General features: G+C 47.7%; 1 protein-coding gene across 3 annotated transcripts in view; it reads right to left on the bottom strand.

Annotated features, from left to right (window-relative positions):
* fgf12b (fibroblast growth factor 12b) overlaps window positions 1-7,500 on the bottom strand; it is a 132,881-nt gene that overhangs the window by 54,132 nt on the left and 71,249 nt on the right. The window lies entirely within an intron of this gene.

Below are 7,500 nucleotides of genomic sequence, written 5' to 3'. Positions count from 1 at the left end.
AGAGAAGAGGAATGACGCCAGAGAACGGCCACTGCCAACCAGTAGGAGAGAGTAGGAGAGAGCCACAGATGTTTTTCGCACAGATATTTCGCAGGACTGCTGCTGGAAAAACTGTTCTCCATGGAATAGCCAGTGCGGTACACTGTGCTCGCTCCCTCCCTCCTCTCACACGGCGCAAGGATAAGGCATCATGCGCCCCGAAGACTTGTGCCAGCCGCTTGCATATTTCACTTCAACATTGATCAGCCAGCAATCCATCATTTATTTTATGTAATATAGCATAAATAACGAGCAAGATTTAGTCTACCTAGGAATAAGTCATGAAACTTTAATACCTGCCTGTCATGTGGCTCACGTCTGTAGCGCTCTCTCTCTCTCTCTCTCTCTCTCTCTCTCTCTCTCTCTCTCTCTCTCTCTCTCTCTCTCTCTCTCTCTCTCTCTCTCTCTCTCTCTGTGTCTGTGTGTGTGTGTGTGTGTGTGTGTGTGTGTGTGTGTGTGTGTGTGTGTGTGTGTGTGTGTGTTGTGTGTGTGGGTGGGTTAGGGTGGTTTTCAGTGCTGACAGTGAGTTATGACCCTTGGGCTACTTTAGAACTAGTGGCAGTCCATTGCTGCCAGTCAAGGGTTACAGCGGGACTCGGAGCGCAACCATTCATTTCTGAAACAGAGATGCCACTCTAGTCTACCATTTTCTTGTCAAATTCTGTTGATTTTTATACCACCCATAGAGACGAGATGCCATTGTTCTGTACAACACTATGGTTTTGTCATTGGGCAGTATAGAGACGTTTTTGAAACCTTACCGCCCTCCGTGGTGCTGGTTCAACTTCTGCCACCAGCAAACGACAGTCAGCGTAGCGTGAACCTCATCGCTCCAGTGATCATCATGGGCAGGGGGCTGCCTCTCCTCCCCTTGCCAGACCGATAATGTGGCGATGCCGTGTCAAGCACAAACGCTGCACTTAAGGCAAGTGAGCAATTACCCCCGGCAGAGAATGTTAAAATGCCTTTTACAACACTGGTTATTTTGGTAACTGTGGAGAGGAGCCGAGCCATTTCCCCACCCACCCCCCAGCTACAAGTTACACGCTTCATCATATCTGTTCAGAATGGAACGTCTCCTCTTCTTTCTCACAGGGAAATTCAACGTTCGCTCTTTTTATTTCCATAGGCCTACTCAGGCTCTTGACCTATTTTCCCACATGAAAATGCACCATTTTTTATGGAAATACATTAAAGAAACCAAGGGCATCTCTAATCTCCATGGTAATTACTACTATCTCTGAAGTTGAAGACGGGACTCGGTGAGCAATGAGAGAGTGAGTCATTAAGTCCGTGACATTATCAGGCAGGCCCGAGACCCAGGGAGGATGATCGTGGCCTGTTACGGGGGTCAATCGCACGCCAAGGCAAGGCGCTGCGCCAGCGAAAACGCGGCGTGCTCCATTTCATGCGAATCTCATTTAGACCACGCGATGCATGCAAATGTGTCACTGGCATACTATCTATACGTGCACGGTGGATTCGTATTGACTTCCGTGAAATTTAGCAGCCAACCACTTCGATTTCAGCCGCGCAACGAGAGGCCGAAGTCGGACACGTAATTAGTGAGGCCGCATCTTCTGCCGATACCTTCATCATCCGCGCAAAACGCGTTCCCTTCCTGCCTTTCCAATACTTGAGGAAGATCCCTGAGAGCTGAGCTACAGGAGGTGGTCTGTCTGTCAGTGCAGATTTACCGAGATGTCACGGGGCCCCTGGTTGTAAAGTGAATTGCCGTCTGCCGTGGTGAAATGTGCATTAAATCACACTGTCTCCGACTTGCCCGTCTCTCCCAAATCGTATAGCGCAAGAATGAACAGCAAAAACTATCCACCTGTTCAACTTTTATAAAAAGGTAAAGACTTCGATCAGAGGTAAATATAGGTCCCGTTTAGACACTTGAGGTAATTATAATGCCCGGGGGACCCCGAGCAATTTAATCTTGGTGGATCAATGTATTGGCCTGCGGGCGGCGGACTGCGGCATATAGGCTGCCCACTGTAGGGATGCGATGCAGGGGTTCGATGATGTTCCGCGCGCGGTGTGTGCCATACCGTGCCGTGCCGTGCCATGACTTGGCCAAGCGGATGTCATTACCGCGACCTCTGATCGAGCAGTTTACATATCGATTGTGAAAACTCAACACTGGCGCATCCCTGTTGGTGTCAAAGCCAGCGGAGATCAATGGCAGGGTCACCGCACATGTACACCGTGTCATGATTCCTCTCCTCTGGATTAAAAAAAACGTGCAATACTGATCAATTATTGACAATAAATATGAAAATGTTGTGGGACTGCTCCCTGAAGGACCAGGGTAACCCTAAGTTAAAGATAAGATTAATCCAGTTATGAAACTGTTGTAGGCTTAGACAGGAGACGTGTATGCTGCTATCTCTGGCAATGCCCTGGAGATTGGACTGCTGGCGTTAGCCTGCTGTGTACACATGTATACATGTATGTACATGTGCTGCATGCACACACACTTGGGAGATTTGAATGTGTGCATGCGTGTGCATGAGCATGCCTTAATCATTGATCATTGTCAGTATGCATGCATTTGGTTCTACAGTATTTTTTACATAAGCATGAATGTGAGTCACTCTGAGTGTGTGTATGTGTGTGTGTGTGTGAGAGAGAGAGAGAGAGAGAGAGAGAGAGAGAGAGAGAGAGAGAGAGAGAGAGAGAGAGAGAGAGAGAGAGAGAGAGAGAGAGAGAGAGCAAGAGAGAAAGAAAGAGAAAGAAGAAAGGGACAGGGAACGATAGAGAGTAAAAGAGGCAGAGGAGGACATGGAGAGAGAGAGAGAGAGAGAGAGAGAGAGAGAGAGAGAGAGAGAGAGAGAGAGAGAGAGAGAGAGAGAGAGAGAGAGGGACAAGAGAGAGACCGAGCGATGGAGAGAAGAAGAGACAGAAAGAAAGAAAGAAAGAAAGAAAGAAAGAAAGAAAGAAAGAAAGAAAGAAAGAAAGAAAGAAAGAAAGAAAGAAAAATACAAAGAGAGTCTCATTACCCAGATCATCATAGCTAACTGGGTCAGTAGGAGGAAGCAAGTAGCAGAGCCGTGAGATCCAGAGAGAGGCACTGACTGCAGGTGAAGAGGAGGAGGGAGGAGGAGGATGATATAAGTATGTATTTTCCCCTCTCTCTCACACTCTCCAAGTTGAAAGCGATGTTCACAGTCAGAGCAGCGCTGCCTCTGCTACACAGAAAACCTCTTCCACACACACACACACACACCAGACTCTTTCTCTGCTGTCCTTATCAAGCAACCATGCTTGTGTGAGATATACTGCTACCATTTTGCAGCTACACCGACAAGAGAAAGGGTGTGTGTGTGTGTGTGTGTGTGTGTGTGTGTGTGTGTGTGTGTGTGTGTGTGTGTGTGTGTGTGTGTGTGTGTGTGTGTGTGTGTGTGTGTGTGTGTGTGTGTGTGTGAGAGAGAGAGAGAGAGAGAGAGAGAGAGAGAGAGAGGGGGAGAGAGGGAGATAGGCATAGGTGGAGTGAATAGTGTGTGTGTGTGTGTGTGTGAGAAAGAGAAAGATATAAAGCAAGAGACAGAAATAGAGAATGTGTGTGTGTGTCTGTGTGTCTCTGTGTGTGTGTGTGTGTGTGTGTGTGTGTGTGTGTGTGTGTGTGTGTGTGTGTGTGTGTGTGTGAGAGAGAGAGAGTGAGAGAGAGAGAGAGAGAGAGAGAGAGAGAGATAGAGCGAGAGACAGAAATAGAGAATGTGTGTGTGTGTGTGTGTGTGTGTGTGTGTGTGTGTGTGTGTGTGTGTGTGTGTGTGTGTGTGTGTGTGTGTGTGTGTGTGTGTGTGTGTGTGTGTGTGTGTGTGCGTGTGCGTGTGCGTCGAGGCCCCCTGCATACTCCCCTATCGCTGCTCTTATAATACCTGCTCTTCCTCCTCTGTGGGTACCGTCCCGTCCTGTACCATCCCATCCCACCACCGCTATCCTGTTCACAGCAGGAGTGTGTGTGTGTGTGTGTGTGTGTCATCTGCTTCAACAAGATTACACAACATCTGGGAGGCGTTTTGTTCCGCCCTGCACTACACTGCACCTGGACGCACTGATGCAGGATGGCGTGTGGAAGTGTGTCCTGGTGTACTGCATATGTGTGGCGCTAACACGCAGCGAGATGGAGGGGAGGAGGAGAATGGTAGGTTAAGGAATGGGGTGTAGAATAGGGGGGAGAGAGAGAGAGAGAGAGAGAGAGAGAGAGAGAGAGAGAGAGAGAGAGAGAGAGAGAGAGAGAGAGAGAGAGAGAGAGAGAGAGAGAGAGAGAGAGAGAGAGAGAGAGAGAGAGAACATGCACTGCAAACACAAGAAACAGATAGTGAAAAGACAGGAGAGAGTCGGGAAGGGAGAGTAGAGACACAGCTGAGGCACTGTTCTTCAGAATGCTATACACTTCATTTCATAAATAAAAAAAAAGATTGGTATCCGTTGTGCTTCTCAGATAATATCGGCACAATCACGGCTTTGTTGCTTAAATTTAGTACGGAATTATCAGGTAACACTGACTCAGTTCCGACAGCCTCGATGCTGCCTGAAAATAGAATGTGGGAAAAAAAGAGACTTCAAAAGACAAGAAAATTGGAATGCCTTTTGTGCCGTTTTGGAGGAAAGACAGCTCTTCAGCTGGGAGAAGAAAGAGCAGAGAGAGAGAGCAGTTGGGAGAAGGAAGAACAGAGAGAGAGAGAGAGAGAGAGAGAGAGAGAGAGAGAGAGAGAGAGAGAGAGAGAGAGAGAGAAGAGAAGGAAGAGGAGGAGGAGGAGGAGAGAGAAGGCTGTGCGGAAGCTTCAAAGGAACTTTGTCGCTGCAGCAGAAGACACACACAGTTCAGACATCTACTGAGATGCACTGCCGCCCAGTGGAGGTTTTGAAGCGGTGCACTGTACCAGACATTTTCATATCACACTGTATCCCCTCTCCAATACAATGATCATCCGAAGAAGAAGAGCAGAGCAATGAGAGCATCTTCGCCATTATTACTGGTGACTCCATCTTTTTTTCTGCTCCCTCTTCGCTTCCCTGCTCCTCTCTTCTCTCTCTCTGTCTCTCTCCCTCTCTCTCTCTCCTGTCTTTTCAGCTCAGTTCATCTTCCTACCGTATCCTCTCTCCTCTGTATTGCTGGCCCCATGGTAATAGCTCTCATGTCCTCCCATCTCTCCGTGCATATACAGGATTCATGATGAATTGAATAGAATATAATACCACTCCCTTTGCTCTGTCGCTCTTTGCCCTTTTCACACCGATACACACCACAGACACACACACATACACACACACACACACACACACACACACACACATTCATGCACGCACACACATCTGCTATTCTCTCTCTCACACTCTCTTTTTTTCTCTCTCTCTCTCTCTCTCTCTCTCTCACACACACACACACACACACACACACACACACACACACACACACACACACACACACACACACACACACACACACACACACACACACACACACACAGTGGACTAGTATTCACACGCACTCCCCTCATTTTGCATCAAGCGAGGAGCACATGTAAACACGGACGCGAGGCGACGCAGAGAGCCGCACCGTTCAATGATTGATGAGCTCCAGCGCTCGTCTCCACGCGCGCGCCCCTTTCCAAAAGCAATCACTAATTTAGAGATTTGCCTCCTGCAAAATGCATGGCATATACACCCCCCCTTCCCGCCTTCCCTTAGACACAAGAATCTTTAAAAAATAAATAAACATCTAAATGAAAAGGAATTAGAGAAGCTCATCACGAAGGGAAGAAGAGGTGGATGGGAGAGGAGGAAGAGGAGAGATGCTCCTCACACGCGTCCATACAGTACATGCATGAGGGTCAATGGACTGTACCATTCAAGGTGATTTCAAAGGGGGTGGAGCAGCAGACACCCATTTCCGTGACATCACCTAAGAGTGGGAGGATGCTCCGTACTCACATAACTCAGTAGTGTACATTCATTTACATGTAATTGGCAACAACATTAACCTGCCACTCCTCATCTGGTCACAGAAGAACAACGCTGCCTGAACTGACAAAGAATGTATGTTTTTTATCTTGACAAACATTACATTTTATGACATTTTTATATTTGCTTGTTTGCGTGTGTGTGTGTGTGTGTGTGTGTGTGTGTGTGTGTGTCTATTTATAGAACCACCTTGCAATGCTGCTGCTGGTGATAGATGATGCATTGACTCCCACTCTCGGTTACCTTACAGTACAGCAGGCTGCAGTAACCCCAAAGCCACCAGCAGGGGGTGGTGTTGACCCCATTACAGTGCATCCTGCATCCTCCTCCTCCTCCTCCTCTTCTCTCCTCAGGAGCCATGTACAGTGTTTATGAGGTGACAAGCATGAGATGGATGACTCACTAGTACACCGCCGTGTTTCTGTTTGCTGCTCGCAGCCTCAGTCATACCTTAATGTCATTACGCTAGCAGTCAACACCGCTAGCCTGTGTGATTAAGGGTGAAGGGGAAACGGTTTGTTTCCCTCTGAGTAATGAGACTTGGGTTTTCAGTCTACCAGAGAGAGGCCCTGCAGCAGCAACAACGCACTCAGGAAGAGCATATGCTTCACAGTATGAGGCGAGGATGACGATGCGGATGCATGTTGGTTTGTTTGTTTGTCTGTTTGTTTGTTGGGTTGGCTGAGATCATATCCTGTAAATATGCCTGCGCATCCTGGACATTAAGTACAGTCCCGCATATTTTCCACAGCCAAATCTCCGGACCAGCTGACCCTAGGACTTGGGTGCAGTGAGGCCTAGCAGGAGAGTGAGAGGAGAGAGAGTGTGTGTGTGCCAGTGTAGGCATCCATTCATGCTTGTTTGCCTGGGCTGGGTATGAACATAGTTGGTATAGTTGACACCCTAGGTGAAGTAGAAGTGAAGCAGAAAAAGTGAAGTAGAGGTCTTTCAACATGTACTCACTAGACCAGCTGATTCTATTGAAACGTAGATGTTCTGTATCCCCTGTGGGTGTCTATCTTGGCCTCTAGAGGGCACTACAGGAGTGTTTGTAAGTGCTGTTGCGGGCAGTGCTGTCTAAGCTGTTCCCTTACATGGTGCGACCATGCAGGGGTGCTGCTAGAATTGTTGGGCCCTCTGAAAGATAATCATTTTGGGCCTCAGGCCCAACACAACTCTCCTATCCACTGAGTGCTCTGGGGGGGCATGACTACATACAGTAGTATGTACCCTTTGTAGAACCCCTGCCTTCATGTCAACTTGTTTTGGGCATGTTTTAGGTACAGTTATGCATTTGTATAAAACCAACGTGCCGTAACTGTGAACACTGACACTGACAGAAATGGCTTTTAATTTTTCATAGGGCCCTATCCCACATGTTGTAGCTAAAATACTGGGCTTTTATGTTTCCTTTCTTTTTAATTGAAAGAAGTAAAACATGAGAAAGAGGTGTCATAAATTCCTCAACAATATCTACCGCCCAATTTG

This window comes from Engraulis encrasicolus, chromosome 8 (assembly GCF_034702125.1).
Source record: "Engraulis encrasicolus isolate BLACKSEA-1 chromosome 8, IST_EnEncr_1.0, whole genome shotgun sequence".
Classification (NCBI taxonomy): Eukaryota; Metazoa; Chordata; class Actinopteri; order Clupeiformes; family Engraulidae; genus Engraulis; species Engraulis encrasicolus.
This window is presented reverse-complemented; position numbering and strand designations above follow the sequence as displayed.